Raw genomic sequence first — 14984 nt, 5'->3', positions numbered from 1 at the left:
TTAGAATTCCCTTCCCGGGACGGGCTTCCCTTCCCGGGACGGAGCTCCCTCCCCACCTCCTTTGTCTCTTTTCTCGTCTTTTATATTTTTTCCTACCTGTTTTTGAAGACAATGATCTGCTTTTCTGGTTGCCTGATGTCCTCTGCCTGCATTCAGAGGTTGTTTTGTGGAGTTTGCTCCGCGTTGAAATGATCTTTTGAGGAATTTGTGAGGGAGAAAGTGGTCTTCCCTTCCTATTCCTCCGCCACCTTAGGACCGCCCCTCTGAATATTTCATCTCATTTCAGTTTTTATTTACTGTTTTCCTAATCAGAATGAAATATTACTTATCTTTAAATGTCCTTTTATTAAACATAAAACATACATATACATTTGAAATGGAATGTTGGAAGCAGTTCAGAGTTCATCTGGCTTACTTGAATATGGAATTAATGAACTCTTGGTGATTTTCTTATGGTCATCTCATTCTAGACTCTTTGAATGAGCCTGGCCTGTGCAGTCTCACCCACGCTGGACCTCAGAAATCAGCACTCCATCCTGGAAGCTGCTCCAGGCTCCATCTAGTTTCACCTCCACCACCTCGAGTTTCCCCTTGCCTGCTCATATACCTTCCTCTCTGCCCTCCACTTAGCCCAACATCCCAGGTCCTGATTCTCTTCCTAATCAGGAAGAAGCCAACCCAGCTTTGTACCTGCCATCCCAGCTAATCACTGATAGACAAGAGAGAAGGGGGGCCAGGAAAAAAGACCATTACCTGTGTTTATATCTTAACAATAGGGAAATGGATACTTTGAAGTGGGGTACTACTGTTAACATTCCTTAACTAATACAGTAATTCCCCTACACATGAACGAGTTCTGTTCTGAGAGCAAATTCATAAGTCCAACAAAGTTAGCCTAGGTACCCAACTAACACAATTGGCTTATAGCACTGTACTGTAGGTGGTTTATAGGAGAGAAGGTGGGAGATGGTAGAGCTGAAGGGTCATCAACGATAGGAGATGGTAGGGGAAGCTGCAATTTCTTTCATGCCTGACATTGATGGAAGGCACACATTCGAATCTTTGAAATTTCACAACTTAAAAGTTTGTTTGTAAGGGACTTGTTGAACCAAAGTTTACAGTTTAACTTCGGTTAAACTGAAGTTTACCTTGAAGTGGCATGCTGCCATGATATAAACCTGAAACATGTGGCTCTGTTTTGGCTGTTTGCCTTTTGAACTATCACAGGGCCTTTTGTCAACATGAGTCTTTCCAACCTCCAGTATCGGTTTTCTTGCTGCCCACTGCCCAACTATTAATAATTAGTGTTGAGTGACAAGTGGCAAGAAAAATGCTTTTAGAAGCTAAAGCAATGAAGACTATGTTATGCAGTAGAAAAAAAATACTTGGATGCAAAGAAATAAATCACTCATGAACATTTTTGTTTAGGAAAGAGCTTCAGCCTTTGTTATGTTCATGGAATTAATTGGGCACATGTAGATCAGAATCCTACTAAGATTGTGAGAGGACAGACTCGCTCAAAAAACCGTAATACAGGACTTTGTTCACACCTAAAACCATTAGTTCCTATAGGACATTTGGCAATGTCTGGAAACACTTTTTAAATTTTTATTTGTTTGGCTGTGTTGGGTCTTGCTTTGGCCTCACGGGCTCAGTAGTCCCATGGCCTGTAGGATCTTAGTTCCCCGACCAGGGATCAAACCCATGTCTCCTGCACTGGAAGGTGGACTCTCAACCACCTGGTCACCAGCAGAGTCCTGGAGACATTTTTGATTGTCACACCTGGGGCAGAGATGCCTCTGCCCACTGGTACCTAATGGATAGAGGCCAGGAAATTTGGTAAACATGTTACACTCATAAGATTGACCCCACAACAAACGGCCCACAATGTCAATAGAATAACAGACCTTAGAGAACAATGGATGAGGGAATTTTCCCCAAGGAGTTTAATTCTGGTCTGATCAAGAAAATCCCCCTGCTACCTGGCAGAATCTCTTGCTTGGCTGGATTGTACAGTCTGTGGACTATGGGCCAGCGACTTCTACTCTGCGCTTTTCTGAATGGGACTGCTTGTTTCCTTGTCCCATCCTTGTTCCATCAAAGCACGTGGGGTACATGGAGGGTGGTGACAGATAACTTGTCCTTTTAGTTCACAGGTCAATGAACATGAAATTCTGCGTCTGGATTTTGTGGAGACATTACATATCCCCGCAGAGACTTGGAATACTGAGCTGGATACAGTAACTAGACTGGGTTTTCAACTGTCCCCCTTACAGAGTTGGTCAGTATAGTCTCTCGTGGGAAAAAGTGGTGTGAGGGTTATTTGGTGATCAGAAGGGCTGATTGCCACGGAGGTTCCCAAATCCCAGGCCAGGTGACATTCCTCAGCCTCCACTGTGGTTTGGTGTGACCACACGCAGAACAGGATAAAAAATTCACATCCTCATGTTGCCTATGTTCTAAAGGATTTAAACACAGCGCTTCCCTTTTATACATGAAATGCTGCCTACATTGTCTGAGGACTTATAGTGTGGAGGGAGGAAGTGCATGGAGCCCAAAGTCCAGGTATTAACAGGAAGAATGACTAACAGGCAATATAGATGCCTCTCTTGGGGAGAGCTGTAACGAGACTAGAGTGCTATCTGTCTGGGCTACTTTGTTATGGTGAATCCTGTGGTCTCACTTGAGCTCCCATGGTTTGGGGAGATGATTGGGTCAAGACGGGGGAGTACTTATGAATGGGGTTAGCGCCCTTATAAAAGAGACAGAACCAGGAAGCGGACCCTCACCAGGCACTGGATTTGCTGATGCCCGGGTTTTGGAGAGTCTCAGTCATCAGACGCGATTCCAAAGTATGAGCTCTTTAAGTAAAATGCGAGGCTGCCTTGGAAAAGAGAGGCTGCTGCTGTTCAAAACCAGCCCCATAGCCCTGTACAACCCCTCTGATGGTATCAGCCTGCTCCTGCCACTTGCCTTTCACTCCTCCAGCTCATACCCATGTCACCATGGCCTGGCTACCCAAGCTCTGCACTGGATCCACAGAGTGTCTCATCATCACATACACCACACCTGACTTAAGTTATCTCTGAACCAGAAGTCCAAAGGAATCAGTTCTGCTTGGAACAGGGAAGAAGATTGGGTCTCAGAGGTTAAGGGCCTCCTTTGGGGAAGCACTGGCAATTCTTTTCAGGTGATGATGCCAACAGGGTCTGGAGAGTATGGCTGAGTCACTGAGACACACCCCCTACTCACCCTGGAGCTCCCAAGCCCAGGCGTGACCAGTCAAGATCAGGCCTGGGTGAAGCACAAGCCCACTCACACCAAGTGGGAGCCCTGATGGGCAAGGGTTGGCTGGTTTGACTCTGGCTCGGGCTGGGGAGAGGAGGTGGCTGGCTCAGTGAGGAAGATTCCACCCTCTTCCAGACCACCAGAACTCCCAGAACCGCTTTGTGACACAGCTGATCCTGGCCTCACAGACTATTCTATTTGGAAGAACCACAGAGAATATCGAAGCCAGCTCCATTGTTACCTGTCTCCTCCACAAAGTCTGTGTCAGCCTTGGCCATGAGGGGTTGTGGGCTACAAGATAGCTACAAGATTTGGAAGATGAAAATTTGAAGAAAAAGAGTACTAATTCAAATACTCTGCATTTTGAAAAGCTTAGATCAGTAAAAATGACTCTATGCTTTCCGAAGACTCTGAGTTCTTTGAGTACCGAGGATGTTTTTCACCCACCTCTGAATCCTCTGGAGACCAGCCATCTGCCTTGTACACAGCAGGTGCTCAATTGAATCTAAGTAGAGGAAGATGGAGGTTGGGAGTTTAGGTGGATGTCAACAACCTGATTTTCCATTGTAAGGATTTCTTCCTCCCCACAATGTGTTTTCCAAATATAATATGCTTTTATTCTCAATACACTTTTTAATTTTTTACCACCTTTTTTTGGGGGGGGGCTTTGGACTTTGAAGACCTGCACCCTGCTCCTACTACCTTAAGCAAGATAATACATGTGGTCCCTGATCTGTAGCGTCAATATCCTTAGATGGAAACAATAAACACATCCCATGTGTGACTTGACTATCAGATCGAAGGGGCTAATATTTGTGAAAACATCTTATACACTGTAGAGCCCTCTATAAAGTCTTGCTTCTTTCCTGCTTCTATTTTTCTTCTTCCTAATATTAATTGAACATTATTTTGTGACAAAAACTATGCTTGGCATCTTATATTTATCTTATCATTTAGTTTCATGGAAATCCCACCTTACTTCCATTTTACAAGTCAGGAAACCCAAGCTTAGACATGCCTGGGGTCATGCCAGGAACACACACCTAGGAAATGGCAAAGCTGGGATTGAAACCAGAGTCTGTTTGATTCCAAAACTGCTACTCTTCCTTATCCTCCTCCCTGCTTTTCTCTTTCCTCCTCTTTTTTTCTCCTCTTCTTCTTTCCTCCCTCCCAGCCCCAAGGTAGAGACGAGGAAGGTAAAGAAAAGAGATGCTATTGGTAGTCTTTCTAACAATCATGTCCCCTGTTCTCCTTTTTTGAATTCTGACCCTGATTTTGTTCAGGTATAGGGCCTCTGCACTCTGGAGGAGGCAGGGCCTCACCCCTGCTCAGGGTGAATCAGGACTGTTGGATTCTAAACAAAGGACAGTAATTTCACTTCCCTGTTAATGATTGGTCTTAAGCACAGGCATGAGACTCATTTCTGGACATTGTGACTTTAAAAGAAATATTGGGGGATTGCCTTACTAGAAAATGAAAGATACACAAAAAAGGAACTTTGATGTGCAAAGACATGATACCTGGTACCGTGGCAGCCATTGCATTGCAATGAGGAGAATTGCCTTGACACAAAATAGAAATATCAATGAGATTTGGGACTTTAATGACGTCAATGAGTTGATGATTTATCCATTCCTGGAGCTGCTGGTATAACACTAGGATTCTTTTTATATTAGTTAAATCCTCCTCTTATCATTTAACCCGCTGTGATTTACTTTTCTGTTATTCGTGACCACAGGTCTAACTCACACACCTTTTTCCCTCTTCTTTTCCTTTTTTGTGTTCTGAAGGGTTAAGAAGTACTGATCAGGACACCTGATTACATGAGCTTGACACTCTCTGCTCCTGAAACTGTGCCAGAAGTGAGAGAGGAAAAGTCAGTGGTGAGGGGCCTCTGCTCCAGGCTTACCTGGGATCCATGGATGCCTCAGGTCCACCTTAAGCCTGCACTACACGTTACACCAGACTTCCCAACCACCTGCTTAAGGCGACTCTGCAGAAGAGCAGAGCCAAGGTCATTCCCACGCCTAAAGGTGAGGCCAAGAGGCCGCTGCCCACCATCTGAAGCACCAGAAACAATGCTAAAGGAGAAGACAGGAGAGATTTCGCCTCTCCTGCCTCCTGGGGGATCAAAGATAACGAGTATTGTTAATGGTGCAGGAGATCTAAGATATCCAAGTTCATTCCCGTTATTCTACAGCTGGAGACGAGAGGCTCAGAGAGGGGAAATGATTGCCCAAGATCTCGTGGTTGGTTAATGCCAGAGGCAGGCCTACACCCCCACTCAGGTTCCTAACTGAGGGCTTCTGCGTGACTCCAAGGGCCTCTATCTGTCGAGAAAGCTGGTCCAGGATGGCTGAGCACTTCCCGCATTGTCCCTAAAAGTGTAAAGGAAATCTTTTTCATTTGGATAAGGTTCAAATTAAGAAGCAGGAAACGAAATGGGGGTGGGGGAAGGGAGAAGGGGGGCGTGTTTGTGTGTGTGTGTGTGTGTGTGTGTGTTGCAAAGAGGAAGATGTTTGAATGTTCAGGAGAGCTACTGTCCCACAACTCGCCTCTGATGTCCCTACCACTGGGCTTACTGGTCACACCAGCTGCGTTTCCCAAAGCTCATCCCTTGCTGGCCTGCCACCAACAAACTGCATTGATTTATGAAACAGACAACTCTGCAATTGCCTGAGCACATTTAATCTTTTCAAATTAAGCCAACTTCACATTCGGCATACCATATGGAATTCTTTAGGGTGTTTATAAACACAGTTACACTTAAGCCCTCGTCCACTCTGCTTAAACTGGAGCAGAAATAGACCAGGGAGCCAAACACACACGAATTGAAGAAACAATCTACCACCAGGCCAAATCCTTCCAGATTGGAAAGGACTTCAGACATCATCTGGTCCAGAGGCTTCACCCTGGAGGTCCATGGGCTGATTTCAGCACACAGATGTGTTGAGTTTGGCTCATTTTGTGTTTCTGAAAAATTTTGTGCCAACATTTAAGAACTGGAAGCTTTCACATAAAAATCCAGATTTTCCACATCTTTTGGAAAAAAGCCCTCATTCCCATATAATAATCAGCTGGAGGGACTTCCCTGGTGGGACAGTGGTTAAGACTCTGAGCTCCCAGTGCAGGGGGCCCAGGTTCAATCCTTGGTCAGGGAACTAGATCCCACATGCCACACACACACACACACAAAATCCTTAAAACAAAAATCAACTGAAGATGAATTATAGCTTCTTTCTCTGTCTTGGGGACCCTTCCTTATTGGCCATTGTGGTTACTACTCCTAATTGTCTTACAGCAAATATCTGCATCACTTACTTTCTGTACTTGTCTAACCCTTGAAGGCATTTGTCTGTCATCCTTCCCTAAATCAAAACATCCATTTACAAGAGAAGAAACTGAGTCTCATAATCCAGATGTGACTTTTATAAAATTTCTAGACATCCAGAGACAGCTTTGGACTTCCTTGGCCCATGAAGTAGAATGGGGAGGGGCAGGGGGAGGATGAGCAATGTTGCCTATATTCTGAGAGCCTGAGAGACTCGGGATTAGATGAGAGGATGAGATACCTGAGATATTTGACTCTTGGCCTATAACTAATTGCAGATGTCCATTCATTCATGCAGCAAACTTTTACTGATCTCTCCAACTACTTTAGGCTCTGGAGATACCAAGATACTAAATCTTGATGCTGGGCCTCAAGAGCTTTTAGTCAAGCAGAGAAGAACAGACATGTAAGCACAGGAATTCCGACAGCTGTCCTCCTAGCCTTTTAGTCAGATCTGCAGGTGGAAGGCAGTACAGTGCAGTTAAGTGTGAGATAGTAGAAAGTATGTGTTGGTCTCTGCCCCTGGCTGCTGGCACAGAGCTCCTGAAACTCTTGTAATTTCCTAAGTGATAAAAGCACTAGAAACATCCTTTGTTCTAATATTTGTCTCTGACCGCAGATCCTGAAACAGTACTCTTGAAACCCTTGTAATCTGCTGGGTGATAAGGGCATCTTCTGTTCAAAAGAGGTGACTTTTGGGTCCACTCCTGGATGAGGGCTGGTCACAAGCAACAGCAAGCCACCATTAGAAGCTTGGAATTTTCAGCCACATCTTCCATTCTCTTGATAAAGGAGAAGGGCTGAAAATGGAGCTTATGATTGATCATATGTATGTGATGAGTCTTCCATAAAATTTCAGTCGTGTGGGGTTCTGAGAGCATCCAGGTTGTTGAACAGGTGGAGGTGCGAGGAGAGTGGTACACCTGAGAGGTCATGGAAGCTCCACCCACCTCCCCGCACACCTTGCCTCATACATCTCTTCCATCTGGTTGTTCATCTGTTTCCTTTATCATATCCTTTTGGAATAAACTGGTAAGCCTAAATAAATGTCTCCCTGAGCTCTGTGAACCACTCTAGCAAATTAATCAGATCTAAGGAGGAAGAAGTCACGAGACTTCACGGGCTTCCCTGGTGGCTTCCCAGGCTTCCCTGGTGGCTCAGACAGTAAAGAATCCACCTGCAATGCAGGAGGCCTGGGTTCGGTCCCTGGGTTGGGAATATCCCCTAGAGGAGGGCATGGCAACCCACCTCAGTATTCTTGAATAGAGAATGCCCATGAACAGAGGCGCCTGGTGGGCTGCAGTCCACAGGGTCAAAAAGAGTCGGAAATGATTGAGTGACTAAGCACAGCACAGCACAAGGGGGAAGAAGTCATGAAAACCTCTGATTTGTAGCCAAACAGGATAGAAGTTGTGAGTGACGTGGAGACCTACTACTTGAGGTTGGCATCTAACGTGGGTATCGGTCTCAAGGAGCTGAACCCTGAACCTGTGGGATCTAACCCTCTCTCCAGGTAGGCAGTGTTGGAACTGAATTAAATTAGAGGATACCCAGCTGATGTCAGAGAATTGCTTGGTGCAGGAAATACCCGCACACGTTTGGTGGCCAGAGTGTTAGAGGTGCAGGAATCCATGTGCATGGTAAAGAAAGACACACAAGAGATGGACAGGACTCAGTTGTTTTGTTTTCTGAGGGTATGGAGGGTTTGTTTTTTGTTTTTAACACATTAAGGTAACAGGCTGACTTGCCAACTTGGATTCCAATACTGGTCCTGTTCTTTATTTATTTTTTTTTAAATTATTTATTTTTTAATTGAAGTATAATTGCTTAACAGAATTCTATAGTCTTCTGTCAAACATCAACATGAATCAGCCATAGGTATACCCATGTCCCCTCCTCCCTCCCGAACCTCCCTCCCATCCCACCCTTCTAGATTGTCACAGAGCCCTTGTTTGAGTTCCCTGAGCCATATAGCTAATTCCCATTAGCTATCTATTTTACACGTAACTTGGACAAGATGGTTTCCATCTCAGTCTCAGTTTTCACACTGATATAAAGTAATTAAATGCCTATCACATGCAGTTCTTGTGCAAAACATTTGAAAACCTCCTTGCACAGCATTCAGTGATGGGTGAATTCAATAGTTAGAAAGCTTTTTCCTCCTCCTTTGTTACTTCTTCTTTTCCCCCCACTTTGATCTCTTTCAGTCTAGCTTGTTCTGGATGTTGCTTTAAATTTTTAAGATCTCCAAATATTTTCTGGCATCACAAGTCACTGGGTGATGGACAGAACTTATAATGAGAAGTGCCAGCACTTATTAAATAAACCCACATGAACCCACATGAACCCACATGGCCTTGATGCTCAGAAGCAGCACACTGTTTGTGTTACTTCTTTGAAGGGCAGAAAATTACTAAGGAGTGAATCCTTAATTATTTGGTCTCTCACTTGCAAAGGATCTTTTGATGGTCCTGCTCTGGGGTTCTCACACACACAAAAATTCTTCTGGGCCTTGAACATTCCAGACTCAAAAGTGAAACAAAGGATCAAGAACCAGAAAATCATACATTTTAATCCCAGGACAGATACTGTTTCCCTTGTTGGCCATGGGTGAATTACTTCCCCCAACCACTTTCCCATCAGCAATGCAGAAATCAATTATTTCCTTGTCTCACTTGAGGGCTGAGAGACTTAATTAAGCTTTTGGAAGATGGTTGTTAGTTAACCTAATTCTCTCTGTAAACTAACAACCCTTTGCTTTCCTAATCATACCTCCCAAACTTTTCATAAATTAGTCCCCTTTTCCTAAAGTCAGAATCTAGGATGATTGCTATTTTTACACCTGGTCACTTCTATACTTCTGTATGGGAGCTGCATGCTCAGTCATGCCCAACTGTACCCTGCCAGGTCCCTCTGTCCACAGAATTTTCCAGGCAAGAATACTGGAGTGGTTTGCCATTTCCTCCTCCAGGAGATCTTCCCGGCCCAGGGATTGAACCTCTGTCCCTTGTATTTCCTGCATTGGCAGGCAGATTCTTTACCACTGCGCCACCTGGGAAGCCCATTCACTTCTATAAATAGTTTTCAATGATGTTATTATCTCTTCCCAGTAACAGGCCCAAGACAGGGAAAATCTATGGAGAGAGAGTATCTCAGGCATGACCAAGACCAAAGGTGCGAGTGAGAAAAGTACCCTTCTCCAGAAGGGAAATGCCCTCTGGTTCCTGTGGGCCAGAGGATTGCATAGACAGGGGATTAAACTTGCTTCTTTTGCAGTAGCTTGAATCAAGAGTCCTTCCTGGCATAAGGAAAAGTCTCTGAGAGTTTTGGAGGTGTGATTAGGAAAGCTGTTTCAGACACAGGTTTAACCTTGGCTCCAACACCTCCTAGCTGAGAAACCTGAGCCTTTATTTGCATAATTTACAACCTCTTTATCTGTAAATAACAAAGATAAAGTCTTCTTCACAGGCTTATTGTAAGGAGGAAGTGAAGCCACGTGAATTTCCCTCTTCATATTTCCTTGTACATCTGATCAGTTTCTACAACTAGATTATAATAAACCCCTTGAGGACAAGGATTGCTCAAGTGTATGCAGCCTGTCTCAACAGAGGTTCCACAAGAGGACTAAACTCCATGGAACATTGTGTGAGCAACTATTCTCTCAATTCTCCTAAGGAAGATGTAGAACTTGTACCATTTTAGATGCACAAGAGAGATTAATTCATTCCCTACAATGGATGCCTTAGGGCATTAGGTCTCAATTCTTTCCTACAACCTGGTTAAGAAGTGCTGATAACACTAATCTCTGTAAAAGGTCAACTCCAAACTTCCAGTGGTGTAATGTAATAGAAATATATGTCTAAGGGTGTTCCAAACTGGCAGGAATAAAATAATTCAGAGCTTTCAAGCTCTCCATGCTTATCTGCATTAACGGGAAAGAGCAGGAAGCGAGAGGTTTTCTAGTCACATTCCATTAGCTAGACCACAGGCAAGGAGTACAAGGCAGATTGGGAAATGTAGTCCAGCCGTGGAGCCAGGGAGAAGAGAATGCTAGTAGGTCTCTGCCAAATATAAGGATTCTCCTCCTGTATTTAGGCTTTCTTGTAGTATCTTACAATAGGTGATACTGCTCAGTAAAAGACTGTGAAATTTACATGCGAATGAGTGAGTCAGTCCTTCACAGTTAATCAGTCCTCACCTGCTAAATTCCTCCCTTTACCCTACATCCTCCTTCCTCTGAATCCTTTCTCCAGTCAGATGCCACAATAAGACCCAGATAAATTGATCTGCAGTGTTAAACTGTTTGGAAGGAGCACTTGGCCTCAACTTCCAAAGCCTTGGACTTGAGTCTCAGTTGGATCAATTACCAGCTGGGTGACCTGGTACCAGTTGCAATTTACCTATCAATACAGACAGACATTATATGCTCCTTTGACTGTATTGGAAACAATGGCTTATGGCCCAACTCATGGTTTTGGAGGAAACCATAGGGCTTAATATAAGATAAGGTACTTTGGGAAATGCCATATAAATATAAATGCTATTGATATTCATTCATCCATGTTGTTATTAACTGGAAATACTCCAGGCATTTCTCCTAAAAGGGCACCTGTATTATAACAGAAAACTGATGAGACTTCTAATGGTGAAATATTAGGCACTTCCCTGAAAAACCATGCTTCCCACTCAATGTTCCTGCGTCCTGGCAGTGGCATAAGAATTTCCATAGTTGCCATCTCAGGGGGACCAGAGTATGCGGCTATTGTTTGGATCTGTAATGATGGTGTGCTCCAGGACAAGGAGGGATGTGAAAACTTGAGACAATTATGTCAATTTAATTCAAATTAGCATGGGACATGGAAAGAAGAAAATAAGGGAGAGAGGCAGGGAGCAGGCAGAGATGGGGTACCACCCTCACCGTTGTTGCATCTCTGACAACACAAGTGAGCATCGGTTAGCTCAACTGGATTATTTCTTCCAAAGGAAAGGATTATAGAGAATCAGGGAGAAAGTTGAGGTTCACAGAATCTTTGAAATGGGGCAAAAGAAAAAAATCCTTTGTCATTTGCATGGAAACAGGTCTAGGTGGGTAAATTCTATATTAAGCTACTCATCATCTGTGGAATAAGGGTTTGAGGGCAACCTGCTGTCAGAGGCCTCTTCTCAGGAAGGGAGGGGATGTGGTGTTATAGAAAAGACATAGATTATAGAGCAAAGTAGAGCTGGGTTCAGATTTTTGTTCTGCTGTTATTTCTAGTATGACTTTGGGAAAACCTCTCTGCCTTTCTGGAAAACAGTAATTCCTATGCCAAAGATTTGCCATGAAGACTAGATACAACAAAATGTTGTTAGCCTGCCTACCACGTAGTAGGCTTTCAATACATGTAGGTTGTTATTATTATTAAAACAGACCAAAGCATCCACTGCCTCTGTGATGTAGTGATTGACATGCTCATTTCTGGACATCCAAGAAATCGCAAAGATTGAAAGGGGGCTAAATATCACTGCCTCTTGGGGAGAGGGGTCTTTCCTGACCATCCTACCCCGAGTAAATTCCCTCAGCGACTCCATCACTGGGCACGCATTTGTGTACTTGGGTTTTGTCTATCTTTTCACCCAAAAGTAAGCTCAAAGAGGGCAGAGAGCTTGTCTGTCTTGTCCATAGCGCTTCAGTGTAGGACACATTCTGGAATACCATGTGCTCAATAATGGCTGCTGGAGGGAAAGCAGGAGAGGAAGCAGGGCCGCCTGAATGATTAGTAAACATTTTAACACCGACAACCCTCGCATCCCACAGAGAGCGCTGCATCCTGAGATGCAGATACCCCTGGGAAAGGCAGCAGTTGACTGAAATGCATCCTGATGTGTAAAGGACTCCTAGGAGATCCCTGCCTGGGAAAGTCTCCAGAAAAGGTGGCAGGGGAGATGGAGGCAGGCAAAGAGCTTGTCTGGCTGTCACCTGGCACCTGAACCCAGGTGTGCACGTGGGTCAGGAGGAAGCCCTCCCCAACCCAACCTGCCCATGCAGAACCCAGTTTGCATGCTCCACCCACACCCTTGGTGTATCACCCATCTTCCTTTTCATCAGTGCTTGTGGGGCAAGGGAAAAAAATACCTTTCAAGACCAGACATGAATCTTGCAAGTAAACAAGCTTTACTCTGCCCTGTTGTGTGGGTTTTAACCTTTGATAATACCCAAAGGGCAGATAGAAATGCTGAAGTAACGCACTGTAAAGCTTCTGTGCTGGGTGGGGGAAACTCTAGCCGTGAAAAATAAACAAAGAAAAAAGCATGAAAGCTACAATGAGTCTTTTCTTCCAAAAAGAGGCATGCAGACACACGTTCTGCGTTTGCTAGGCCCCTTCTCCCTTCTCTTAATCCCTCCTTCCCGCCCATCTCTGCTCTTCCCTCTCTCCTTCCTCCTTTCCTCCGTCTCCTCCTCGCCTTTCATCTTCTTCTTCATCCCTCCTCTCTTCCTGCTCTCTCTCTCTCTCTCTGTGTGTGAGTCTGAGCTTCATCCTAGGTGGGGACAAGGCAGGCAATGACTTGACATTTATGAAACACCTGATATGTGCCGGTCACTGTGCTGACAACACCTACACCTGTTATTTCATTGAACCGTCCTCACAGCCACAGGGCAGCTGTTCTCCCCACCGCGTGACCCTCAGCAGTTAACTTGTCTGAGATCACACAGCTAATCAGACCTCTGTCAGACTTCACCAGATATACTACTTAGGTATTTTGAATTTCATTCAAACTGAGGAATGTTTCTCATAAATGCACATGCTATGCTCTTTCATCCATCAGTATCATTTCCTGTGGAAATAAAAGATGTAGACAAACAGGCAACAATGAGACCATTGATTATAACATTGCTTTGGGTGGAAAAAAATTATCCAATAGTTGGGGTTGGTCAACTAAATTATGGGATACCTGTGTATAAGAAGGCTCATAGATATTGTGATTTTTTCATTTATTACCATAGAAACATGTTGCTGATTAATTATTACGAGGAAGGGACTCTTCCGTGGCACCTTGGAGTCAGTCCACTGCCTCAGAATAAAGCTGAAAATCTCTTCCCCGGCCACTGGCTGCTGGAAGCTCACTGAGGTGGACAATGAACAAAAACTTCATATCTTCTATAAGAAGCATATGGCCACAGAAGCTGCTGCTGATCCCCTGGGTGAAGAATGGAAGGGTTATGTGTGTCTGAATTAGCGGCAATAGCAACAAACAGGGCTTCCCCAGGAAGCAAGGTGTCTTGACCCATGGCCAAGTCCACCTGTTGCTGAGTAAGGGGCATTCCTATTACAGACCAAGGAGGACAGGAGAAAGAAAGACATAATCTGTTCAGGGTTGCATTGTGGATGCCAATCTGAGTGTTGACAATTTGGTCATCCTAAAAAAAGGGGATAAGGATATTCCTGGACTCACTGATACTACTATGCCTCATTGCCTGGGGTCCAAAAGAGCTTCCAGAATCCGCAAACCTTTCAGTCTCTCTAAAGAAGATGGCATCCACTCAGATGTTGTAAGAAAGCCCCTAAACAAAGAAGGTAAGAAACCAGGACCAGAGTGTCCAAGATTCATTGTCTTGTTACTGCAGGTGTTCTGGACATATTGCGCTGAAGAAACAGCATACTAAGAAAAATAAGGAAGAGGCTTCAGAACATGCTAAACTTTTGGCCAAGAGAATAAAGAGGCAAAAGAAAAATGCCAGGAGTAAATCGCCAAGAGACAAGGCTGTCCTCCCTAAGAGCTCCTACTTCTAAGTCTAAATCCAGTCAAAAATGCAATGTAACAAATAAACAAGATCAGACCTCAAAAAAAAAAAAAAAAAAAGAGAGAGAGAGAGAAGGGTAGACAGGTTTCAAACAATGTGTAAAATACTATCTGGGGCACTTACCTGGAGATCCAGTAGTTAAGACTGCCCTTCCAATGCAGATCCTTAGTTAGGGAACAAAGATCCTGCATGCTGTGCTACAGCAAAAAGAAAGAGAACAAAAAACAAACAAAAATTTTTAAATAAAATATTATTTGGGGGAAAAATATATATAAGTGAACACATGCAATAAAAATTTTAAAAGAATGTAAACAAAGTAACACTTTATCTTTGAATAGAAGGATTATAGGTAATTTTTATCTTATTTTGCTTCTGTGTAGTCTTACATGCTTTTTTTTATGATCAGCCTGCATCTCTTGAGCAATTAGTTTGTTCTGGTTTTTTCTTCTTAAGAGTAATTTTTAGAATGATTAGAAAGCTGCTTTCTAAAGCATTTTGCTGGAGGGCCCAGAATTTGGAAATGTCTCTATTCTTTTGTTGCTACTACTAAAAGGAGAAATAAAAATCCTAGCCAAATCCTGA

General features: G+C 43.9%; 1 pseudogene; it reads left to right on the top strand.

Annotated features, from left to right (window-relative positions):
• LOC120861564 overlaps positions 1–14482 on the top strand; it is a 44605-nt pseudogene extending 30123 nt beyond the window's left edge.
• Positions 14483–14984: the final 502 nt, after the last annotated feature.

This window comes from Oryx dammah, unplaced genomic scaffold (assembly GCF_014754425.2).
Source record: "Oryx dammah isolate SB20612 unplaced genomic scaffold, SCBI_Odam_1.1 HiC_scaffold_3, whole genome shotgun sequence".
Classification (NCBI taxonomy): Eukaryota; Metazoa; Chordata; class Mammalia; order Artiodactyla; family Bovidae; genus Oryx; species Oryx dammah.
Note: the sequence above shows the minus strand (reverse complement) of the source record. Positions and strands in the feature narration are given on the sequence as shown.